Raw genomic sequence first — 26,677 nt, 5'->3', positions numbered from 1 at the left:
TGTTCGCCTGAAATAAGATGGGTGTTTTAGAGCATTCCTGGCCCTCTGTCCTTTCATGCTCATGGGGGTGCGGGGGGGCATTGCTGGGACCCTCTATTCATTCATGAGCAAGAAAGAAGTGTTCACAAAATGATAAGTCAGGATGTTTGGGCCGTTGGCCTCCCTTCACCGTGTTTTCAGCACAGGGCAAGGCGGTTCACTCAAGCCAAGCACACACTCTGGCTTACTCGACACAGGGATACAGTTCCAATTCCAGCATCAGGGCCTTCTGTGCCCTAACCTCTTTCCTCATCAAAGTCTCTTGATTCAGAAGGCCTGATGTAAAAAACAAAAAAAAATAGAAAGTTCTTTCCTTCTTACAATTTTATACTTCAGGTGTCTTAACCTAGATCTCTCTCAGCCGGGCTTGGATCCCTTTTCCGTTACCCCTCAGCTTGGCTCAGATCCCTCCTTTACATTGAATTAGTCTCCCTCACCAATTGCAGTTCACTTTACACTTATTGAAGACTTTCAAATGTGCACAGGGTTTAGCTTGACCCGTCGCAGGACCACTTATACGATATAAAATTTGTTTTTACAATATAGTTGCTAGTCACTTGGATACCAAACCGAGACCTTTGAATGAGCACCTATGTGGTATCGGACCACTCTGTAGACGGTATCTTCAAATTACATTCACTCCTTAACTCATTACACGCGTTTCAAGCACGTTCTTTGTGGAATTCTTCATACAATGTTGCTGCTTGCAACCTTGGTTAAAACACAAGTTGATTTTGTATCCGTTTCCCTGACAGTGCTGTGCTGCTTTTACTCGTGCACAGTACCACAGTGGCAATCGCTCGTCCTGGCCTGGGCTATTCACACAGGAGTGCCCCCGATATCTTTGATGCACAGTGTAGGACAGATGAGCGTCATTTCCCAGTCTTAGGCTTCTTACTCTCCAAGGCTCATGAAAGTAACAGTTTCTCAAGGTCAAGGGCACTTTCCTCCTTGCAACCCACTCCGGTATCACCGTCTTTCTCATTGTGTTAAATCGCCATCTTGGAACTGTGCTGTAATGGGCATCTGTGTGTGGATGCAGGCTGGCGATGTCACATGGAACCTGGAGTGTTGGTGTGGCTCGGTTCTATGGGTTCCTACAGTGACATTTGGAGTTGCTGTGCTGGCTGGGGTGGATGTCCCAGTATTTCTATTAGCTAACTTACCTGTGCTCACAGTTAGGCATAAACATACCCATAACTTACCTCCTGACTCCAGCATAGTGTGTGAGCCTGAGTACCCCATTACTTCAAACTGCTGCTTCCTCGTGTACTTTTCCCTCGCTCAGAGTGTGCTTTCGTGCTCCGCCTTTTATCTGTGTAGGGAAGTGTGATGGTGTGTGTACTGATCAGTAATTGCCTGAACATGGTGTTGGTCCATTGTTGCTCATGATGAAATGCCCGTGAGAAAGTGTTTGCGTTGGGAAAGGGGTGGGGGTTTTCAGCTGCTAGGTATTGATGGGATGGAAATGAGCCTATCCCACTCCCCTAGGTGATTAAGGCGAATGCCATACAAGGCAATGGGCCTCATTACACGGACGGCGGTAAGGGTTAACGGTCACCGTTAATGGCAACGGTGACCGTTAACCCTTACCGCCGTACTACGAGGTCCCTTTGCGGGTTGGAGGAATTAACGCCTGCTTCTTGCAGGCGTTAAGTACCAACCCGCTAAGGGACCTCGGAGCTAATTACGGCACCGCAAAATTGCGGTGCCGTAATTAGCGCCTTCCCCATTCCCATAGAGCCCTATGGGGCAGAAATGGGAATGGGGAAGGGCAATGGCGGAAGGGGGATTTACCGCCCCTCCAACCTTGGAATGGGGCGGTAAATCCCCTTTCCGCCAAGGCGGTGCCGGTAATTTACCGGCATGGTCCAGGGTGCTAATAGCACCCTGGATTACCGCCTTCCGTGTAATGAGGCCCAATGTAACATACAAGGGAGGAGCAGCCCCCATCATCTGGTCTCATACAAAGGCACTGCAGCGCATAGAAGTAGCTGTATAGTACTAGAAATGCCCATAACCCACAGCTCCATTTTGTATTAGGCCCAGAAAGGACAAGCTGCAGGTTTGCACTGCTCATGTCCCGAGTTCACACAGGGTTACAAAGCCCAAGACCCCCAGGTCAAAACCTCCATAAAGTGCCCACCGCAGAACTAAAGCCTACACAACTGTATTTCTCTCTAGCAGCAACAGCAACTAGCAGTCCGGGTAGTTGGAATGGGGACTTACCGGGACATTCTGACCTATGCGGACCCGGTAAGTCCCCATTTAGAAAACCATTCCCCATTCCCATTTGAGCCCCCATAGGGCTCTATGGGGAAGGAGCTAATTGCGGGCCCGTTATTAGCTCCATGGTCCCTTAACGGGTCCCGCTAAGGACGGCTGGTCAAACCAGCCGGTCCTGGTGGGACCCGCTAAGGGACCTCGGAATGTGGCAGTAGGGGGTTAACGGCACCGGCATCCTTACCAGTGCCGTTAACCCCCTGCCATACTCAGAATGACCCCCTGTGTTTTATGCATGCCCTGACCTTCACCGTGAGGATGATCCCAGCTGACCAACGTGCCTCAAGATCGTCAGAGAAGGATCAGCCAATTACCGCCTGACATCCCATATGGAGTAGGCCCATGTGTAGGGTGCCACCAATCAGTGGCACAAACCCGTACTATATGTGAATGTTAGGCAGTATTATATGCAGTACCCTTTGGTAACACCACACACAATTAAGAATACAAGTTACAGTACAAATTCACCTTTGGTACAAGCCTGTACTACACAGTAAAAGTGGTAGCGATGGCTGAGCAGCCAGACTTATCTCAAGAGTAGAGTGAGCAGTATCAATAGTTACACAAAGGACAGCAATTACTATGATACAAACAAACACTGACTCAAGGTTTCTGAGTAAAAGAATATACATTTATTTACCCATCAGTTGTATAACATCTCACTAAAGTAAAGCAGTTTAAAAATCACACTCTTAATACACCACACCACTCCCAATAGATTCCAGACAAGTTAAGCTCACAAATGAAGTGGGAGCAAAATGTCACTGCAGCAATTTAAAAGGGAGGGAAAGACAAACTTAGGCAGAAATTGAGCAGCACCAACAGGTAAGTAAGCAGGGCAATCTAGAAAGCGGAACTACAGTGATGGAATCGAATCAAAAAAGCTTAGGGCCAAAGTCAATAGGACAAAAGTCTTTTGCTCAAGATCACACAGTCCAGGGTAGTTTGCGGTTAAGTCTTTGCCAAGAGTTCCGGACGAAGTTGGTTGGTAGAAAAGTTAGTTTAAAGAGTAAGAAGGACAAGCCCTCGGATTGGAGAAAGATTTCACACACTTTCACCACGGCTGAACGAAACGAAAAACCGGATTTGCACAGTACCTTAAAACGGAGAGGGAGCTGTAGCAGAGGCGGACATATCTGGCAGTTCCTGCAAGGTCATGGTTCCTGAAGCGACTGTCAGACTGACATGAAGTTGGAAGACTGGAGGGTCCTGCACTGCCCAGGGAAGAAACCAGCAGCAAAGCAACGAATAAAAGGTGCACTCCTTAAAACCCAAGCAGGGTCCGACCTTCCTGGCTATCCGGTTCATTGTAGCTCTGTACAGCAAATTCAACCAGAGGAGGGAGTCATGGCTTGCAGTTTGGGCGAACTGGTTAGTCCCACCAGCTCAGGGGAAGAAGATTCTTGGTAGGTCTTCTCTGTCGTTGGAGCTTGAAGATTAGGACCTGCAGCAGGGCTTCACTGGGCGGTTCAGTCGTTGTAAGGGTCCTCTTCTGTCAGCTCCTCGCCGGTTCTCTCATTCCAGTGGCGAATCTGCCTTTCCAGAACCAGTGATCTGCTTTTTATGCAGTTTTCCCCAATTCACACAGCCTGGCTGTCAATCACAAAGCAGGGTGGCTGTCCGGCCGGAACAGTCACCACAGCCAATCATTTCAGTGTGTGACATGAGTCTCCGAGGAGACCTTGTACAGGGAGTCCTAAACCCCTCCCTCACATCCTGTCCCCCCCAGACATGCAGGCGCCTAAGGAGGGCTTCTGAGTAGAAGCCTGTGAAAAGACGGTGAACAAAGGAAGCAATCCTGGTTTGGCACGCAGAGTAAACACGAGAAAGACTTTTACAACAAGAAATGGCGAATAAACCCAGCCGGAACCGAAATAAAACATAGATGGTCTAACGGGTTTAAGTTCGAGGCTACCAAGATAGCCTAAAACAATACCAAGGTTATTTAAGATAACCGCGGTAGGAAAAATAGGGTAGTCACCACTGCCACCAGCCAAGTCTTGATGAAAAGGGAGTGAAACAATGCTCCAAGAGAAACAGACAAAAAGGGATCACTAGTAACCCTTTCCAGTACTCTATGTAAGATAGGGTTGTACTGGGCCTGTGGTTTTACAGAGGCTAATAAAGTTAATGGCAACTTTGTGTGTTCTGGGAGACAGTAGTCAGTCCCAGAAAATGGAGTCTGAGTTGGGAAGTCTAAAAGACAACCCTGTGTCACTGCACTGAAGGTGCTGTGTAACACACAGTAAAAAGATGATGCCTGTGGAGTAGGTGAGGCTCCACAGTCTATGAACACAAACATGTTAAACGCACACAGCAAAACACATGTAAGAGTGGGTAAAAAGGCTCACACTCTTAACAGGTTAAAAAAATAAATCCTAGAAATCCAGAAAAGCTGCTGAGGGACTCAGTAGGTAAGGGAAATTCTGGAGAATTCTCCCTAACACTGAATGACGATTTTATTGTTTATAAACCCATGCTTGTGAATGTAAGACCAGAGCGCTCTCGAGCAGCAGATTCCTTTGCTGGCATTTGTATTCTGTGCAATTAAACCTTGTTATCCTTGCAAAGCTATCTCTTGGCCTATTTCCCTAGCAGTATGTATTTACTCTGGAGTGTGCGTATAGAGGGAATTGCCTTAATTTGGTGAAACCTATTACGCGATTCCACCGCCCCCGTACTTGTGGTGATATCTAGGAGTCCTGTCTGTACGCAGTGGAAGTGGCCTTTGTGGGTGCATCTTTGCAGAATTCCCGCCTGCTCCTTGGAGCGGGGTGCGGCCCCAGGGAGAGGCCCATACCTGTTGTGGATTCCCCACAAACTGAGGATTTTGGAAAAACATGGACACGTGAGTATAGATTGCAAGAGATAACAATGTTTAGGGTTGGGTATGGAGCTGCATGAAAGGAGAAACACACAGTGAAAGTATAGTTGTTTCTTTTTAGCTGTATATATAAGAGATAAAAGGAGTAAAGATAGGGAGCCTCTCCGAGAGAGGGGAGAAGGTGGATCCAAAGTGCACTGTCTCGACCAGTCCTGGAAGAAAGAATACAAGGAAAGATGAGGAGCTCTGTATAGTTAGAGAACTTGGGAAGAGTTGTTGTTGTTTTAGTTTAGCATATTATTTTAGTTTGTTTTGTTATCATATCTCTTAAGTGCGGAGGAAGCACAGGAGGGGTGCGTAGGGAGTGTGTCTGTGTGCAAGTAAGAAGAATGTTATGAGAGTGAAAGATGGTGTTCTAGAATGGGGGAAAGAATTAAAGTGACTGTTCGTTTTTTGGCCTATTAGGGCATCATTACGACCCTGGCGCTAAGGGGTTAATGGCGCTGTAAAAGGCTGCGGCGCCGTTAACCCCTTAGCGCCTAATTACGAGGTCCCTTTGTGGCTCCCGACCTTAACGGCTGGTCTGGACCAGCCGTTAAAGTAGGGACCCGCAAAGGGACCTTGAAGGTAATTATGGTACCGTAATTTACGGTACCGTAATTACCGCCTTCCCATTCCCATTGAGCCCTATGGGGCAAAAATGGGAATGGGGAAGGGCCAATGGTGCATGGGGAATTACCGTCCCGCCAACCTTGGAATGGGGTGGTAATTCCCCATTGCACCATGGCTGACTCGTTACAATACCGGCAGCAACCATGGTGCTAATAGCGCCATTGGTTACCGCCGTTGTTGTAATAAGGGCCTTAGTGTTTCAACTGTATTTACTGACAACATAGATATGACTAGAATGTATATGCTTTAAAAGGGTGATGGGGGGGAACAGAGCAAATTGTACTTTTTCTCAACCTTAAGGGGGATCACATGGATAAGGACATTTCTGACACGACACAGACTAAGCCTCAGTATGGGGACAGACACACCCCTAGACCACATATGTAAGGCCCTACTGTCAAACGATCAAGAAGTATCACTATCAATGTGCAACGGAAACTAAAAGAGAAGGTATGCCCCATTCCTGGCCAGAGGGGGATGTTAAGATGGATTTCTGAACTCTGACCTGGAGGGGCAGAGGTTCAGAAGGCCAGCCAATGTTCTTGCAACAGGGTAACCTCTGGACAAGCCAGACCAATCAGGGTAACTATGGCAGGCGGTCAAGACTAAGGGGGTCATTACGACTTTGGAGGTAGCCATGGCGCTATTAGCGCCATGGCTGCCTCCAACATCATGTCCGGGTCCGGTCTGGTGGAGGGGGGTCTTACCGGGACATTCCGCCCTAGGTGGACCCGGTAAGTCCCCATTCCAAATGCCATTCCCCATTCCCATTTGAGCCCCCATAGGGCTCAATGGGAATGGGGAAGTATGATATGGTATGATATGATATGATATGATATGGCATTTGTAACGCGCCTATACACAAGTGTTTCAAGGCGCGACGAGGCAGGGAGGGGGGAACAAGGGGAAGACAGACAACGATCCTACTAGGCCAGGTGTCATTCAGACCGCGCAAGTGCAGGGGTAGGGGGAAGGGAAAAAGTGCAAGGGGGAGGGGGAGTGAGTGCAGTACAAATAAGTAGAATAGAATAAAATAATAAATAAATAGGGCCAGCTGGTGGCAAGTGCAAGGTAAGTGCAGACAAGTGCTGGGGGGGGGGCTGTAGTGATACAGAGACAGTCCCACAGTGCAGGGGTTGCCAGGGAGGCAGTGCAAGTGAAGAGTGACTGGGCCCTGGACCGAGGTCGTTGAAAGTGGCCCAGTTGCAGAATCAGTGCAGTTTTGGTGAAGAATTTAGCAGGGGAGAGGGAGAGAGAAAGCAGAAGTGAAGAGGAAGGTTTTGAGGTGCTTCCGCAATTTGCGTTACCGTTATTAGCAACCTGGTCCCTTAGCGGGAGCCGTAAAGGAAGTGTGGTCAGACCACACGTTCTTCACGGTTCCCGCCAAGGGACCTCAAAATCAGGCGGTAAGGGATTACCGGCACCGGTCTCCTTACCGGTGCCCGGTATCCCTTACCGCCCACCTCGGACTGAGGCCCTAAGTTTCAGGAGGGGTGAGGGACCTCAATGAGCACACAAAGCAAGGACACTTACAAATGACTCCAGACAGGTGTTATATCAAAAATATAGACACATTTATTATAAGGCCTTTGTAACATAGACCATAGCAAAAGAATCACAGTAACACCAAGTAAACCAACACAACACTATCAACACAATGGGCCTCATTACGACCTGGGCTGTAAGGAATTACCGGTACCGGTAAGGGCACCGGTACTGGTAATCCCTTACAGCCCTATTCCGAGGTCCCTTTGTAGGTCCTCCCTTAACACCTGGTTTTACCAGGCATTAAGGACGGGACCCGCAAAGGGACTTTGGAGGTAATTACGGTACCGCAATTTGCGGTACCGTAATAACCGCCTTCCCCATTCCCATTGAGCCCTATGGGGGCTCAAATGGGAATGGGGAAGTACCGCCCCCGCCAACCTTGGAATGGGGCGGTAATTGCTCCATTCACCAAGGCGGAGTCAAGTATGGGTTTGGGGGCAGCCATGGAGCTAATAGCTCCATGGTTACCTCCAACCTCGTAATGAGGCCCAATGTATATACAAGACCATTGGGGTCCAAAGGGTTAAATGCACGAAATATGTCGACAACCTAGATGGGAAAGAATCAGGCAGTGCAGATAGTCTTTAGGCCCCTTTGACATCGGCAATACACCTAACTAAAAGGCAGTCCACGCCCTAAGAAGAGAGGAGCCTTGTGCTCAATAGTATATGCAATGCAAATGCACACAGTTGTTCCAATGGGCAGAACAGGGTCTCTTCAGGGGTCTCTAGTAGCTCGGGACGGTGGATGAGGAGATGCAGAACAAGTTCCCGCTATTCAAGAAGGACTTCCACTTGAAGGAAGAGGCAGTTTGAGAGTTTGGGATGGAGTCGCTATTTCGCAATAGCAGTGGAAAGGAGAGGGACCCCCAGGGGCCACTAGTGCATAAAAATGGGCCCTTGTACTAGGGGCCACCGGTTGGGGTATTGAGTACTCACTGGTCCCCGATGCAAGCGGACCCCAACTTTGGCAGGTGTTAGGCGGAAACCTGTGCAGTTCCCTCTGGGACCACTGCAAAAGATTTAGGACTACAGGTGTTTGGAAGTAAACCCACTTGGTAGCAGTCTGTACCACACAGATTCACTTGGTAGCTGTGGCTGAACAGTCAGACTTCCCTCAAGAAGAGTTAGGCAGTATGTGGAGTATACAAAATAGGGCAATTTACACAGTAGAACAAGCAAACACGGAACAGAGCTTCGGTGTAAAGATATATAGTTATTTATTTATAAAAACACATCTATGAAAAACACATTGGCACTAATACGGCAAACAACTTCAATTACAATTGCTATAAGTAAATCAATCCCCCTAACAATAGTTCGACAAGTCTAGGTTCAACGGCACCACTTATTTGCAGACAGAGGTGAATGCTTTAACCTAGATGGTACTCTAGTATTCGTTAGGACGGGAGAGAAAAGGCAGGTTATGAAATCAACTCGGTACCAACACTTTTACGACCAAATGCAAGACAAGTAAGGCAGGGTCTACTGTACATTGCAAAGTTCAGAGGCCAAGCCCACTCAGAGAGAGGCAAGGCTATATGTCCCAAAAAGTATCACAGTGGAAATGCACTTTGAGTCCTTGGCGCAAATTGTCACAGAAAGATTGGACCAGTTCAGAACAGAAAGTTAAGAAGCCTTGGAGGCGACCCAATGGAGAGGCGAGGATTAAGACACCTCACGCTAACCGACACAAGGGAAGCCAGGCGGACACGGTACTTTGTATGTGGAGAGACAGCTCCGGCGGGGGCAGTTGTTCCTGGTGGTGGATGCAAGTCGGGGCTTTGCCAAGAGAAGAGATGCTCTCATCGTCGAAGGAAAGTTGAAGATTGTTGCACCACCAGGGAAGAGACCAGCTGCGGAGTGCTCCGTCACAAGGCACCACCTTTTGGTCACGGTACGGGTTAGTGGCTATCCGGTTGCCGGGGTGCTCAGCACGGGCAATTCGACCACTACGCCCTGGAAGCGAAGAAAAAGCAAAGGGGACTGGTTGTTCCCACCAGTCACAGGAAGAGACTCTCCAGCTGGGAGATCTCCTCTGTCGTTGGGAAGTGGTGAGTCGGTTCAGCAGGGCTCCACCAGAGGTGTCGTCGTTGCAGGTCGGCTCAGCTTTACCCTCGTCGGATTCGTAGGTCCTGTGGCGACTTCTGAAGATCCGGTCCCAAAAGCCCTGCTTTTATGCAGAAAACCCCCATTCATTCAGCCTAGCTGTCAAAAAAAAAAAAACGCTAAGTGGTGAGTGGGGTGGCTCACCACTTGGGCCAATCACACCAGAGTGCGACTTGAGTTGGCAAGGCAACTCAGTCCAGGGTGCCTAAACCCCCTCCCACACCCCCTGTCGTACCCAGACAGAATGGCACCACTTTGGAGGGCCTCTGTGCAGAAGCCCGCCAAAAGTGGAACAAAGGGCTCAACCTTTGGTTTAGGAGTCACAGAGACGAACACAGATGCCATTTTAAAAACTGAGTTCTGGCAGAAAATACCAACCGATAGATTTATTTAAGATAAATAAACCGGTGGTATGTTAGAGATTAACGAGAAAAAGTATTAACCTCCAACAATGGGAAGAATCCCATAGGGTTATATTCGGGGTCAAATATAACAAGTAGTTTCCACTGCCACCAGCCAAAACTCGACGAGGGGGGACGGGACAGTGCCCCCTCGAATAACAGACCCGGGGGTAATCGAATTACCCCTACTAGTACGTCCACAATAGGATGGTTTGTAATAGTTCTGTTAGTAAATTTAGGTCTAGTAAAGCCAATGGTGACTTTACATGCCCTGGGAGACAGTAGTCAGTCCCAGGCTATGGAGTCTATGGCGGGGATCCTCTAGGACGCCCCAGTGTTACGGCACAGAAGGTGCGGTGTAACACACATAGAAAAACATATGAGACCCTATGGAGTAAAAGACCCCATAGCCCATAGAACACATTGACATTCAAAGGAATTAACCACATTCATGTCCAAGAGTGGGAGAAAAAGAGTCTCACTCTTGGCAGGATGGAAAAAAACAAACTCCAGAAATCCAGCAAAGCTGCTGGGGGACTCACTAGGTTAGGAAATTCAGCCTAAACAGAGAATTCTCCCTAACACTCGCCCTCCCGCCCCCAGAATAAGGGACAGGAGGATTTAATCCACTCCTGGATGAATCTCATACCTCTAGTCGATGACATACATCCTAGAGAGACCATCAGCATTTTGGTGGTGACAACCTGACCTGTGCTCAATGGTGAAATCAAACCCTTGCAGGCAGATCGACCATCTCAGTAGTTTTGGGTTTTCCCCTTTCATTTGCATTAACCATCTCAAGGGTTGGTGGTCAGTCTGAATGACAAAAGTAGAACCATACATGTATGGCCTAAACTTCTTCAGAGCCCACACGATAGCAAAGCATTCTCTTTCGATTGTTGCCCACCTTGTTTCAGGATCCTTCAGCTTGCGGCTGATGAAGCAAACGGGGTGCTCCCTACCTTTCCCATCCAGTTGACTGAGTACGGCACCTATTCCTACATTTGAAGCATCTGTCTGCACAATGAAAGTTTGGTGGTAATCAAGAGCTCTGAGTACTGGGGCTTGGCAAAGAGCCTTTTTCAGGTTTTCAAAAGCCTGATTGCACTCCTCGTTCCATCTAAACTTTTTAGGAAATTTGGGAGAGGAGATGACATTCAGAGGAGAAGCTATGGTCCCATAGTTCTCAATGAAATTCCTGTAATACCCAGTGAGGCCTAGGAAGGCTCTCACTTGGGTCTGAGTAGTAGGTGTTGTCCAATTTTGCACAGCTTCAATCTTACTGAGCAAAGGCCTTATTTCTCCACCTCCTACCTCATGTCCAAGATAGACTACCTTACTCTGTCCAATTTGGCATTTACTCACCTTTATGGTCAGATTGGCTCGTCCAAGAGCCTGCAAAACATCTCTCAGGTGGGTTACATGTTCTTCCCAGGAATTGCTCAACACTGCTGTGTCATCCAAGTATGCCATGCAGAAGTCATCCATCCCATTCAGGACCTGGTTTACCATCCGTTGAAATGTAGCAGGTGCATTTTTCAATCCGAAAGGCATTACCTTAAACTGGTATAAGCCAACGTGGGTAGAAAATGCAGTTTTCTCCTAGGCATGGTCTGTCAGGGCTATTTGCCAATAGCCTGACGTCAAGTCAAATATGCTGAGGAACTTGGCTTCGCCAAGTTTATCCACCAACTCATCTGTTCTTGGCAAAGGGTGGGCATCAGTCTTGGTGACTGCATTAAGAGCTCTATAATCCACGCAGAATCTAAGTTCTTTAGATCCGGCCTTTGGTACTAACACAACTGGGCTAGACCATGGACTAGTAGAGGGCTCTATTACCCCGAGATCAAGCATCTTGCTGACCTCAACTTTGATGTGGATTCGTACGTTTTCTGACATTCGGTATCCTCTGCTTTTGACTGGCAGACAGTCACCAGTGAGTATGTCGTGCTGGCCCCAAGGGGTCAAGCCTGGTGAAAGCGAGAACAGAGAGGCAAACTGATTCAACATAGATTTGCACTCTTCTTGTTGCTCGGGTGTCAGATTTGAAGAGATATTTACTCCTTCAATTTTTTCGTCTAAAGGTAAGCCTCTGAGGAGATCCGGAAGAGCTTCACTCTCTTCTTCTTCCTCTGCTGATGCTAGAAGCAACACTCCTACATCAGGTCTTGAGACATACGCTTTGAGTCGGTTGGTGTGGAAGACTGTCGGAGCCTCCTTGGGATTTCCCAAGTCCACCAGATAGTTGACCTCTCCGAGTTTACCCACAACTCTGAAGGGTCCCATCCATTTGTCTTGAAAGGCCCTCTTCCTTGTTGGGATCATAACGAGAACGAGCTGGTCTTGAGCGAACTCAACCATGTTAGCTTTTTGATCATGCCAGTGCTTGACCAACGCTTGTCCAGCTTTCAAGTTATCGCTTGGTTCTGTCATCATGTGCGACATTCTCCTCCGGAGACCTATCACGTAGTCAGTCACTCTGACTGGCTTGGGGGAAGGAGCACTCGCCAACCCCTCCTTAATCGGGGCCAATGGACCTCTGATGGGATGACCATAGAGAAGCTCAAAGGGAGAATAACCTACTCCCTCCTGAGGGACTTCTCTATAAGCAAAGAGAAGGCATGGCAGTAGAAGGTCCCACTTACGTTCAAGGGGTTCTTCTAAAGCACCTATCATGCTCTTTATGGTTCGGTTGAACCGTTCTACCAACCCATTGGTTTGTGGGTAGTAAGCCGTTGAGAACTTGTAAGTAACTCCACAGGTTTTCCACATGGCTTTCATGTAGTGGGACATAAAGTTTGACCCCCTGTCAGAGATTACTTCCTTAGGAAACCCGTCCCTGGTAAAAATACCAAGGAGGGCCTTAGCCACAGCCGGAGCTGTAACAGTCCTCATAGGAATTGCCTCAGGATACCTAGTAGCATGGTCTACTACAACAAGTATAAATCTGTTGCCTGAGGAAGTTGAGGATCAAGGGGACCAACAATGTCAATCCCTACTGTCTCAAATGGGACTCCCACAACTGGGAGAGACACTAACAGTGCCACATTCTTGGAACCAACCTTACCAGAGGTCTGGCAGGTGTGGCAGCTCCTGAAGTGTTTTTCTACTTCGGCCCCCATCTTCGGCCAATAAAAGTAGAGAGAGAGCCTTTCCTTAGGCTTCTTGAAACTCAAGTGACCAGCCAAAGGAATCTCATGGGCTAACTGCAAGAACTGTGGTCTGTTCTCTTGGGGTACTACAAGTCGTTTGTAGTCTCCAGGTGCAGACTCGGTCGGTTCACTGTAGAAGAGGCCATCTTCCCAGTGCAACCTGTATTTCCCAGGCTCTTGCCCTTCATCCTAAGCTTCTGCCTCGTGGCAAAAACCTTCCAGAGTTGGACATTCTCTCTGTCCCTTACTGAAGTCTGCCCTGCTGGGTCCACCTTCTGCCAGTAAAGACTGCAGCTCAGGATGGTCAACAGGATCCAGATCTCCAATGAGTTCCTGGCCTTCCATTAGCTCTTCTTCAGAGTCTAATTCTACCACACAGGGTTGTACCTCCCTCTCAGCCTCCGCTGGAGGGGTAGTTACGGGTGTAACTTTGGACAATCGCGGGGAAGTCCTTGTTGGCTGCACTGAAATGCGGGCTGCGGGTTTCGGTATAGAAGTCTTAGGTTTCCCTTTCGCTTCTGATTTCTTGGAGACAGCAGCTGACAATTCCAGTGGAGCAGGAGTGATATCTTTCTTCATCATCTCCTAGAGAGTACCTCGCATGGTTCTCTCCCTTGCAGGTCTGGTTAGCTCCTGTAACTGTTTACTAGGAGGTCTGGGGGTATGCGACACAACTCAGAGAGTTTTCAAATCGTTACCCAACAGAACGCGTCCTGGTACCTCACTCTGTATGCTGACAGGTATCTTCACAGTCATGTCGTTACACTGGATGAGAACTGGTAATTGGGGAAGCATCTGCACAGGCCCTCCAGCTAACTTGGTGAGGCATTTGGGTGCCTTAGCAAGATCCTCAGCCTGAAAAAAAGATGTATCCACAACAGTTATGCTGGCCCCAGTGTCCCTAATGGCAGGAGTCTCCTGACCATTCACCTGGACACTGTCCTTATAATACTCTTTAGTATTATCGGGGATAGAATTATAGACATCTAAATTCTGTTGATCCCACAACCCTAGAGATACTAAAGAAACACTGAGACTACAATGGGTTCATCAGCCAGCAGTATAAAGTTTCCACTTGCCATTTGGACTTCCTCCTCTGGAGTAAAAGACCCCATAGCCCATAGAACACATTGGCATTCAAAGGAATTAACCACATTCATGTCCAAGAGTGGGAAAAAAGAGTCTCACTCTTGGCAGGATGGAAAAAAACAAACTCCAGATATCCAGCAAAGCTGCTGGGGGACTCACTAGGTTAGGAAATTCAGCCTAAACAGAGAATTCTCCCTAACAGCAGGTCAGTCCACTTCGCTTGAAGGTTGGAATGCAGAAAAAAGGACGTCTTGGCACCTTTTAGTTCCTGAGATACAGCGTTCATTCCCAAACGGGACAGTGGTGATTTCTCTGCTCTGGGTGGATGAATTGACCCAGTTTCACTGCAGCAGGCTTCAGGAGCAAGAGGATCACAAATGCAGTGGACTTACAAAGGACATTGCTGCGGCAAGACAACACGGTAACCGCGTTTACTCTGGTCATGATGCACTCGTCTATCTTCAGACCTGGGAACACCCAGTGTACGAAATTCGGTGTGAGGGTGCAGAGCTAGCAGTATAGCAAGTTTCGAGGGCCTCCTCAAAACGGCGGCAGTGACAGAGCAAAGCAACTGGGTAAGCTGGTCAGTCCACTGGTTGGCCCACGACACTTCCGAGAAAGCTTACTTGCAGAGTTTGATGAACGTGACGAGAATAGTTGGTCCCACTAATCCAATCTGTCGAAGCGTCTTCGCAGACCTTCTAGGATGACCAGATGCAGAGGGGTCCCACGGGACAACAGTGGGCTCAGGGTGCCAAACCTTCCAGCGGGTCACCAGCGGTTCCTCGAGTCAGCTTCATAGTGGCAGCATACTTGCATCCTATCCTTTGTTCAGTGTGAACTCAGGAGATCGACATGGTAGTGGTGTTTTCAGCCTCCTCTTATCCAAAGTTCCCTTCGCGCCAATACAGAGGGGACCCAATCGGAGATCTGCTCACAAAAACACATTCCATACGGGGACCAATCACGGACCACGGTGGTCCTAGTCATTCATGGAACTCCAGACTCTCTGGCACCCAGGATGTGTATTGGAACCAGACGATCCAGCCCACATCCTGGAGGCACACACACAAGGCATGCAGAAGCCTGCGAAAGCATTGGGATTTGCGGGAAAGTGCATGACCAAATAAGGACTGACCCGGGTTGAACAAAGAACCGTGTGGCATGGCCATTTTGGGGCCAGGCCACCTATTCGTGCCAAATGCAGTTAACATGACAGGAAAGGGTTAAAAAGAATGCGAAAAGATAGCTGCCACCAGTCTTATCCATGACACATCTGCACAGTTCATAAAAAGTCCAGCGAGAGTTTCTATGGCTTTAGGAAAAGGACTATCACCCACGTGTGCTGTATGGTAAGATACATTGCACACTTGTTACATGTTGCACAACAGTTGCAACATGAGGAAAGGACTAAGGGAAACAAAGTCTCCCAGTACTGACTGTATTAAGAGCACGTTTCCCCATAAAAAGTGAGCGAAAGCCCAGAGGAGTGCAGCTGAGGGCTGTGCTTCTCTGGCAAAGTCACTCAATGGTGTCTAAATAGCAGCAAAAAGTTTGGGGGTTGACACATGGAGGGAAAATTACATACAATTATGAAATCTTTCCTAACACTCGCCCTTCCAAGACTAAGGACAGGGTGAACTAATCCATCCCTGGATGAGGTTCTTGTTCAGGTCGGTTAAACATTCTGGTCAACCCATCAGCATTGCTATGTTGGACACCTGGCCTATGCTCAATAGTGAAGTCAAAGCCTTTCAGACTTATGGACCACCTAAGCAACTTTGGATTCTCCCCCTTCATGTTCATTAGCCACTTTAAGGTCTTATGGTCAGTTTGCTCAGTGAAGTGGGTCCCATAGAGCTAGGGCCTCAGCTTCCTTAGGGCCCACACAACAGAGAAACATTCTTTCTCTACTGTGGACCATCTGAGCTCTCTGTCCTTAAGCTGGCGACTAATGAAGCCAATAGGGTGTTCCTTACCCTTCTCATCTATGTCAATATTGCATAACGGAGAGGGATATCAATCCCCTCTCCCAAATCACAGAAGCCAAATAGATCGACCCTCCCACCGTGGGTGGCACGGGTGCCTGAATGTTAATAATACAGGGAACCACGTGGCAGCCAATGGGGGGAAGACAGAGTTAGGGAAAGGGGATGGAATGACAAAGGTAAGGTAGGGGAAAGAAACATGCATACATAGACAGGAAGACCTAACGACTCCTAGCACCTGCCTGACAAGAAAATACACCTGACTTATTACCTCATGAACACTACTCTCCACCTCTTACTTTTAACCTGGGTATATGGCACTAGTAAAGAATGACATATGCAACATAGAGGTTAGTGGTCTTGACTTAAAAGACACATAGCACCAATAACCAACTTCTCATACACAGAACGTAATATTGCGTAAGCATGATGGCACAAACATAGGGGGTTCCCTGTAATGACTGTGACAGAGACACGTGGCCCTAAATGGGCAAGCAGAAGCCACAAAACAAGGAGCATAGCTCTGTACATGTAGTGAAACTAAACATCTTGTGTGCAAAAGCACCATTCACTGGCATTAACTGTTCTCCCAACACCTCCAAAGCGAATCAGTTCTTTTCTGTGTTTTAACAAAGAATGTCTGTAAGACCCTACAGGCACAGCAGGCATATATGATCTATGAAGGCTTCTTTAGCAAGTAGACACTTAACTGCATGCTCCTAAGGCATTCCGGACCCGAGGTAGTGAAGCAGAGTTTTGCGCCTGGCTACCTCCCTTCATCGCCGCGACCCAGGTATTAGCAGAGTAATAGGCAAACATATACAAGACTTGTGAGCCACTTAACTGGATGTCCAGGCGCCTCATAAGGACACACGGACCTGAAGAAATGAAGCAGAGTATCAGCGCTGCATGCTCCTCTCACCGCGGTGAGGCGACTCTCTCCATGCACGAAGATGTCGGGAGCGCTTAATCCAATGCCCCACCAGAGTTTGTTCCGCCTGCTCGCCTGACCATATCTCCAGTTTGGGACCTCACTGCCGCTGCCGCAGCGGTTGGTGGTTATAAGCAAGTCCCTGAGATTGCCTACAGCTGCTGAGTGGCACGCATGGGGAACTACACAATGCCCCATTGCCTACTGGGAAGTGTAGTTTCCCCACTTTACTTTCGTATTACACGCCTTTTCGTGCCCAACCGCTAACTCCTGACAATCTACTTGTGATAGTACAGCTCCTATCCCAGTGTCAGAGGCATCTGTCTGCACAATAAAAGGTATTTGTTAATCAGGGGCCCTGAGAACAGGGGCCTGGCACAAGGAATCTTTTAAGCCATTAAAGGCCTTCCCACATTCTTCAGACCAAATTATCTTCTTGGGTTTCTTTGTAGTAGTGAGAGCAGTCAGAGGGGCAGCTATGGTACCATAGTCTGCCATGAGTTTCTGTAGTACCCAGTGAGTCCCAAAAAGGCTCTCAATTGGGTCTGAGTAGTGGGGGTAGGCCAGTCTTGTACTGCCTGTACTTTACTGGGCAGAGGCTGTATCCTCCCTCCACCTACTTCATGTCCAAGGTAGACCACTGATCCTTGTCTAATCTGGCACTTACTGGCCTTTATGGTCAAGTGGGCCTTCTGAAGAGCCTGTAACACAATCCCAAGGTGTTTCACATGGTCTTCCCAGGTGGCACTGAAAACTGCTATATCATCCAGATATGCAAGACAGAATTCATCCAACCCATTCAACACATCATTCACAAGCCTCTGGAAAGTTGCAGGGGCATTCTTCAACCCAAAAGGCATTACCCTGAACTAGTAAAGACCCTCTGGTGTTGAGAAAGTGGTCTTCTCCTTGGCATGTTCTGCAAGGGCTATTTGTCAATAGCCTGTAGTGAGGTCAAACGTGCTGTGGTACTTGGAGGCACCCAAAGTATCCACAATCTCATCTGTCCTAGGCACCGGGTGCACATCTGCCTTGGTGACAGCATTCAGAGCCCTGTAATCCACACAGAACCTGTCATGATGCCTACCTCTAAGGAGCCAGGCCGGGCCCAGCAACCCCAGAGGCAGACATCATTTTCCCCAGGGAAGTCTCAGCGGGCCCAAGTCGGGGCCCTTTGGACTCAGTCGTGGCGCCTTAGGCGCCAGGCTCATAGCGGGCGCCAGGCTCATAGAAGAGTATATGTGTTGAAGTGCTTGGGTGCACACTTACCTGATGCAGACCTTGCTGCTTCATCAAGGCCCTCTTGAGGCCTGAATGGGACTACTTAACCTGTAGGACTACTTCACCACCCGGGTGTGGTCGGGGAAGGATACATACCTGATTGGTGGAAGGATACATACCAGGAACTTCTTCCAAGGCTATTTAAACCCCACCCGAACAGCCACACATGCTTCGCGTTGTTCTGCACCTAGCTGCTGGATGCTCACTGTGTCAGCTCCTGCATCCTGACTTCAGCCACGCCTGCCAGCACCCTGGAACACCTGCAAGGGGAGAAAGGAAGAGAATAGGAGAAGAAAAGCCCTTACCTGCTAAATCTGAGTCATTTCTCCAACGGCCCTGAAAAGGAAGACATCATTTTAAAGACATTTCGTTTCGATCGCTGCAGCGCTGCATTTTACTCACCTTTGCAAGGCGCTTCCATCTTCAGCAGCGATCTTCCGGATTCAGCTACGCCCCGGCGCCTAGAGGAAAAAAGACAAGAACAAAGGTGAGAGGGAGAAAAGGAATAAGGAAAGCTCAGTTTCCTTTTAAGTCTTACCTGTTGGATTATTCCCACTGCATTTCGGGTCCTGCCGCTTCCTGGCATCTCCGGACCCCGGCCCCTATGGGGAAAAAAGACAAAGACATTGAATGAGCGAATGCAAAGACATTACCTGAGCGCTCATCCAGAACTGTTTCACTTCGGGTCGGCGCCATATCTCCGGCACTCCGAACCCCGGCCCCTAAGGGGAAAAAGACATAAGCATTAGCGCTTGCTGCAATTAGACAACAAACATTATTATTAAGCTTGAACTTTTGAACAGAACTTTTACAGCGCCTTACCTGAACAGTCAAGCTTACCTGAACTCCCATCAATCCTCAATCCAGTGAAGTAACTGGGTTTCAATGCGCCCCTGCATCAGAAGCAGGATGGAGAGCTCATCCTTCCAAACCCTAAGGAGGATATCCAACGAGCCAGGGAAGCCAGAATAGAGGGGCCCTTCCTGTCCATCTTCAGAGTTCTGCGCCTTCGACGCCGCGCCTCCGTGGGAACCAGGTGAGCGTTACAGAACCTGATTTCAGAAGTACCTGCCTTTGGAACCAAAACCACTGGGCTGGACCAAGGACTACTGGAGGGTTCAATCACCCCTAGATCCAACATTTTGTTGACCTCTGACTTAATGGAAGACCTTACTTTGTCTGACATTCTGTATCCCCTACTTTTGGTAGGTATACTGTCTCCTGTGTCAATGTTATGTTTGCACCAAGGTGTCAAACCAAGGGACAGTGAAAGCAAGGGGGGGGAAGTTGCCTAAGCAAACCGTTCACCTCAGCCTGTTGATCAGAGGTCAGGTGAGGGGCCACTTGGACACCCTCAATGGAGCTGTCTGAAGGACTGCCTTGGAACAGGTCAGAGAGAGGTTCTCACTCCTCTTCCTCAACATCTGAAGCCAGCAGCAGTGCAGCAATTTCAACTCTTTGGATGAAAGCCTTCAGTCTATTTACATGGAACACTTTTGGAGCCTGTCCAGCCCTTCCAAGATCCAATAAATAGTTGAACTCACCCAGTGACTCCACCACTGTGTAAGGGCCTGACCATTTGTCCTGTATAGCTCTAGGCCTTATAGGATTCATGATCAGGACTTGCTGACCAGGTGTGAAATTGATGAGGGAAGCCTTCTGGTCATACCAATTTTTCACCAGAGCTTGCCCTGCCTTCAACTTTTCACTAGCCAGACCCATAAGGAGTACCATACTTTTTCTGAGCCCTAGCACATAGTCTACTACGCTGGTAGTGATGGGGGGAGTGGGCATCTCTCATCCCTCCTTGACTATGGCTAAGGGTCCCCTTAAAGGGTGACCAAACAGAAGTTCAAAGGGGCTGAAACCAACACCCTCTTGTGGTACTTCTCTGTAGGCAAACAGTAAGCATGGTAACAGAAGATCCCATTTTCTTCTTTGAGGTTCTTCCAGAGCCCCAATCATGCTTTCAAGGTTCTGTTAAACCTTTCAACCAGACCATTGGTCTGTGGGTGGTATGCGGATGAAAACTTATATGCGACACCACATTCCTTCCACATGGCCTGCATAAAATTTGACATAAAGTTGCTCATCCTATCAGACACAACTTCTTTAGGGAAGCCAACCCTAGTAAATATGGCAAGCAAAGCTTTTGCAGCTGACTTGGCAGTCACAGTTTTCAATGGATGGCCTCAGGATACCTGGTGGCATAGTCAACACTACTCACGGAGTGGGAACTAAGTGCGGTTGATGCCGCTGGCAAATGCGTCGCCGATCGTAACAGGGATCGCGATGGTCCCGCCGTTTGGTGGGGAGTTGCGGCGGTCAAGTTGGACCAGGCAAGACGGGGGCCGGAGGCAAGGAAGTCGGAGTTGTGGTTTTAAAGGGGGAGAGATGACCAGAACTCTGCCTCCCGATCACGTGACTTGTGGGTCACGTGAGCACGGAAATCCAATAAAAACAGCAGGACAAACCAATGGAGGCAGAAGGGAACGGCCGACGACCAGAGAAAGGAGTGTGACCCGACGGAAAGAGTGCCAGACAGCTTGATGAGAGCAGCCGTCCTAACTCCAGACAAGGTGGCAAGGGCATCACCTGTGAGGGTAAGAGCAGAGAACCTTAGGGCACATGTTAAACCCCTCTCATATTACATAACGGGACATAGATCCAAGGCCAAATATCTGATATATTCTCTCTCTATTGCTTCAGAACACACCATATTGAGCTGTGTTTCCCCTGGGACAATGGAAGAAGACTGACTTTAAAGAAGTGCTACACGTCAACCTAATTGATTATAGAAAATAGGAATCTGTCAAACCATTAATGTAGGTTAGTATAAAGGAGTACATGTGGGTATAGAGTACGATGTTAGGGGTAATAGATTAATGACCAAGTTAAGCTGTGTAAGTTGGCTCACTCGCGATTTATTGGTTACAGGAACGCCCCCCAGCGATCCTAGTGATTTCCATCCGCTTGAGAGTCATGCAATTCCATCATTAGAGGGCCTTGGAAATCGAATTTAAAACCAGAAGAACCCCATAAAGAAGACAAACAAAAAGAAGTCAGCTAACAGAAGGTAAAAATATTGAGGTTTACTCCGCCACCCCACGTAGTAACCTTGTTACTAACTATTGATTGGTGAGATAACTAGTAAAGGTGCCTAAGATCATAAGAGACCACAATGTAGTAAATGAAATGTTGTTAATCATTGTTGGGAGACACAGAGGTGTACCCGTGTTGAACTGTGTCTTAGAAAAACCTAGGAGCTAAAGAGGGGCAGAGATGTGATGCCATGATAGATGTAAAGAAGGTGATAATCTAAAAAATGATACCCTTCTGCTGATGATCGATACATAGCAGGTTGTGCATAGTAAAAATGTCAACCGGGATGATATTTCGAATACTAAATTTCGTCTATCCCACACTTGCTTCCCACAGCTTATCCATTGTGAAGGTTGGACCCTAAAGAAAAGTGTGACGGAATCCTATAGAAAGGGGTTTCCCACAAGAGATTAGGTCTACAAGAAGACTATCAAGATTGTACATTTAATTGATTGTTGTGTAAATGTTTACCCCTGAAGAATTTCCTTGTTATTAGTGTGAAAGTGTGGAAGGAATGAAACATGTCGGGTATGGTTTGAATGTTGTATGAAAGTAAGCATGGGTTTTATGAAGACAAAGTGAAAGGTTTTTATGGACTAAGTTGTTTGGCTCTATGATAGAGGTAAGCACCTTGTAGATCCAGTTTAAGAAATGAATTTTGTAAAATATTAAATGGTCTAAAGATACATGAGATTAAATGTGCACAGCGAAAATGTATGATAATGTTGCAGATACTGTGATTCGGTATACAACTTGAACAATTCTCCATATTAATGGAGCTGTGAAAAAAAGAAAAAAGATAAAAAAGCTTTTTTTACTGTTGAAACATGAAAAATAAATAACTATTTTTGATAATATGTGGAACAGTTTATGACTACTAATCTCACACAGTAAGGTTCAACCTTCTATGGACTTGGGGAAGCAAGAGACCGAGTGAACATTATGTATTGTTTGAAAAGTTCTGTTTTTAGAGGGCTGTTCACTCTTGGTCGTAGAAAATATTACCTCTAGTCTCTCTAAGTTGATTGATGGTCGACCAGCACCAGGATAAACCTATTGCCTGAGGATGTTTGGGGGTCAATGGGACCAGCAATGTCAATCCCTACCCTCTCAAATGGTACCCCTACGACTGGGATTGGTACCAATGGAGCTTAGATTGTTGGAACACTCTTAACAGATAACTGGCAGGAGGCACAACTCCTGCAGTGACTTTCTACTTGCACCCCCATCTTGGCCCAGTAGAAGTGCATAGATAATCTTTGCTTGGTTCTCTTGATTCCAAGGTGACCAGCAAGGGGCACCTCATGCGCCAGCTGAAGGAGGAGGGTCTTGCAGCAAGGGGAACCACCAACCTCCTATGGTCTCCATCTGTAGACTCTGTGGGCTTACTATACAGGAGCCCACCTTCCCAGTAAACCCTGTGCTTCCCAGGAGGTTCACCCTAAAGCTGGGAGCAGGCCTGTCTCCTTAGGCCTTCCAGAGATGGGCACTCACATTGGCCCTTACTAAATTCTTCCCTGTCAGGACCACCTTATACTAACATTGTCTTTTATCTATTGGTTGGTCAATTTGCGTTTTCAAGTTAATCAGGGCTGTATCTGTGCCATGAAGGGGTCTGAAATCTGATTTAATTAATCCTAGAAGGTTGTTAGATTCTAAATACAGCTGTATTTGGATGTAGGTGGCTTTATCAATTATCTTGAGTAAGAATGGGACAGTTGTTATCGGCCTATAATTGGTAGGGATAGTTGGGTCCAGTGAGGCTTTTATTTAGCAGGGTTAGTACCCAGGCATCCTTGAGGTTGTTTGGCACATTAGCACAGCGGAATGATGTATTTATTAATTTGGTAATTAAAGGAGCCAAGTCTCTGGCAGCCTCTTTGATAATTTGTGCTGGGCATAGGTCTCCCTGGCACCTCAAAGGTTTAAGAGAGGCGATGATCTTTTCCACCTCTTGTGAGGTGACTTGAGAGAATTCAAATTGTTGTATGTGATTAAATGAAACTTTTAGTGGGATGTCATTGGTGGTAGGATTGCTCAAGATAAGTTTCTTTGGGGGTCATTACGACCCATGGTGTTAAGGGTTTAACGGCGCCGTAAAAGGTGTCGGCGCCGTTAAACCCTTAACGCCGGATTACAAGGTCCCTTTGCGGGACTCGACCTTAACGGCTGGTTTTACCAGCTGTTAAAGTAGGGTGCCGCAAAGGGACCTCGGTGCTAATTACGGTACCGCAATTTGCGGTACCGTACTTAGCGCCTTCCCCAGTCCCATTGAGCCCTATGGGGCGAAAATGGGAATGAGGAAGGGCATTGTTGAAATAGAGAAATACCGCCCCACCAACCTTGGAATGGGGCGGTATTTCCCCATTTGACCATGGCGGACTCGTTACAACACCGGCACCAACCATGGTGCTAATAGCGTCATGGTTTAGCGCCGGTGTTGTAATGAGGGCCTTTGTTTCAATTTTGTTTTGGAGAGTGGCAATTTTGTTTGATAAAGCGTTTTGAATGTTGGTACACCATACTTTATTTTGTATGCTGGCGTCTTCTGGTGGAGTGGGGGTTTCCAATTCCCTCAGAATCACAAAGAGTTCCTTGGTACTGGAATTAGCTTTATTGATTATGTCGTTGTACTCATCACGTTGAGTTCATAGTATTTTTGATTTGTACTTAGTGAACATTTTGGTCAAATTCTGTTTATTTTCTTTGGAAGGCGAGTTTTTCCATAAGGCTTCTATTTTTCTTCTCTCAGCTTGAAGAACTTTTAACTGAGGTGTAAACCAGGAATTAAGATGATCTCTGGGTTTATCTTTTTGTGATTTGATAGGAGCTATCTTATCTAATGCTAGTGCGATAGATGAGTTATATAGGTCTACTAGGGCAGCAGGATCAGAAGACTCTGGTGCCGCATTCAAGGTAGGGATCACTAGAGGCATGAGATTGCCCTTAGTGATATTTCGTTTGTTCCTGGTCGGGAGAGGTGGGGCAATCGAAATGGACTTAGTTAATGGGCGTTTAGCCCATGTGGTGAAAGAAACTAGGTTATGGTCAGTCCATGACTGAGATTCAATCGCTGTAATTGCTGTCTCACTATTTAAGTCTGCGACCCAGTCTAATCTGCCTTTCTCATGGGTAGGCTGGTTGACTCTTTGTGTGAGGCCGAATTCAGTGGGGGTTTCAGCGAGTGTCTTGGCATGTTGGCCATTGGCGTCACAAAAGCCCAAGTTAAAGTCACTGAGCAGAAGTATTTGTGACAAGAGTTTAGATACTGATAATATGGTCATAACGTCTTCCTCAAAGCAATTGATAGGACCTGGGGGTCTATAGATTAGGTGAATGGTTAAAGTACTTGACTTAGATGTGGTTATTTTAGCCGTGAGTAATGCACATGATATCATAGTAGGGGAGGTGGCAATTCTCAGTATTAGGTTAGATTTAGCTATCAGGGCGATGCCACCTCCTTTTGAAGTGGATCTATCTGCTCTCACAATAGTGTAAGGGTCAGGTATAGCCAATAGCAGGGATTGGCCGAGGGAGTTAAGATTCCATTGCTTAATACATGGTGGGTGAGCAAAGGTCCCATTGTTTCATGTAATGTTAATAAGGTAAGGGCACAATATTTTCATGTATCATTGGTTTGATGCCCCATTGTTTCATGTATCCATGTTTAGATGCCCCATATGTGATGTGACTTCCACCACTAACATACCTGAAGCATATTTCATGTTACTTTTACTGCTAAGCGCGGCTTTCTTCACTTTCCCGTCGTCCCAGAACTTGCCGTCTTTGGCTCCCCAATATGGATGCAAATATCTGCTGCTCTTGCTGCGGGTTGCCTGAAAATAGATATCATTTAAAAATACAAGAGGTGAGGAATCTACACGCTAGGTCTAAGGGGTCCCCCCATGTACTTGCCAGGAATCACCCCATGTTGTGTTCAGAGGGACTGGTCCTAGCCAGACATCTTCTGCCATGTTATCACGGAACATTCCAACACATACTGCGGTGCTTGCAGGCCCATAGACAGTGCCCTCATTTGGGGGTGCAGTGGAATGGTATTCATGGCTATAACTGTATAAACACTTTGTATGAGGTCCAAATGTGAAATATGAGAATTCAGAAGGTGAACCTGAAAATGGAGCTGCACAAGGCTGGTAGCGGGGATGAAAAACACACCCGACTTACAGGTAAGTAAACATCTCCAACGAAATATAAAGTGTCTCAATGTATCAGATACGTAGAAAAGTTCCAGAGGGATTCAGATCCAGAAAAGTCTCTTTCCCGGAAGGGAAAATGCAGTGATATGTGAAACAAAGGCTCAGCATTTTGTAGGAGAGACGAAGGGAGGCCACGTGTGCAAGCAGGGACGGCCTTTGACAGGAAATGTTTAACTTTAGCATCATTTTTTGGAAAGGAGTATTTCTGGAGGACCAGTGAGCTGGGCTCGAAGAGGGGGTATTTTAACCAGTCAAGAAAGAGGTGAGGAAGAAGAGGCAAGAGTTGAAGAAAACAGAAAATAAAAGACTCAACAGTAATGCCAGACAGTCAGGGGCGCAATACCCTGGCACAAAATAACACAGTTCTGTCTGCAGCAGGCGGCTGATGGTTCCCGGGAGCGTTTGCTCTTCATGTTGTTTGGCGACCACCTTAGGCTCCAGTGAATACACACTGGTGCAGGATGGATTCCAGGCTCTTGGGAGAGGTTTTATTGAGGATTGCAATACCCAGGACAAGTGGCAAAGGTCCAGCCCAGAGGAGTGGACATGCAGAACGGCTGTGATCGGCAGTAGTCATTGATGCAGACTTCCCACGTCATCCTCATGCACCGTTTCTGGCTTCTAATGCTGGGGTGTGGAGAGGAACCCCTGAAAAGAAGGATGATTGAAGACTTGCTTGTAGAGTCACATGAGAGAGGCACCAGCCATGGAATACAGTCTGGGAGGAGAGTTTAGCGGTGGTGGTATCCAGATATCCAGCCTTGAAGCGGCACCAAGCCTCCAAATACTTGGCCCCGAAGCAGCACCAAGTCTCAAGATACCTGGCCCTGAAGAGGCACCAAGTCTCCAGATACCTGCCCTGAAGCGGCACCAAGTCTCCAGATACCTGGCCTTGAAGTGGCACCAAGTATCCAGATACCTGGCCTTGAAGCGGAACCAAGTATCCAGATACCTGGCCCTGAAGCGGAACCAAGTCTCCAGATACCAGGCCCTGAAGCGGCACCAAGTCTCCAGATACCTGGCCCTGAAGTGGCACCAAGTC

The sequence above is a fragment of the Ambystoma mexicanum genome, chromosome 6p (genome assembly GCF_040938575.1).
Source record: "Ambystoma mexicanum isolate Mex_15411 chromosome 6p, UKY_AmexF1_1, whole genome shotgun sequence".
Taxonomy (NCBI): domain Eukaryota; kingdom Metazoa; phylum Chordata; class Amphibia; order Caudata; family Ambystomatidae; genus Ambystoma; species Ambystoma mexicanum.
This window is presented reverse-complemented; position numbering follows the sequence as displayed.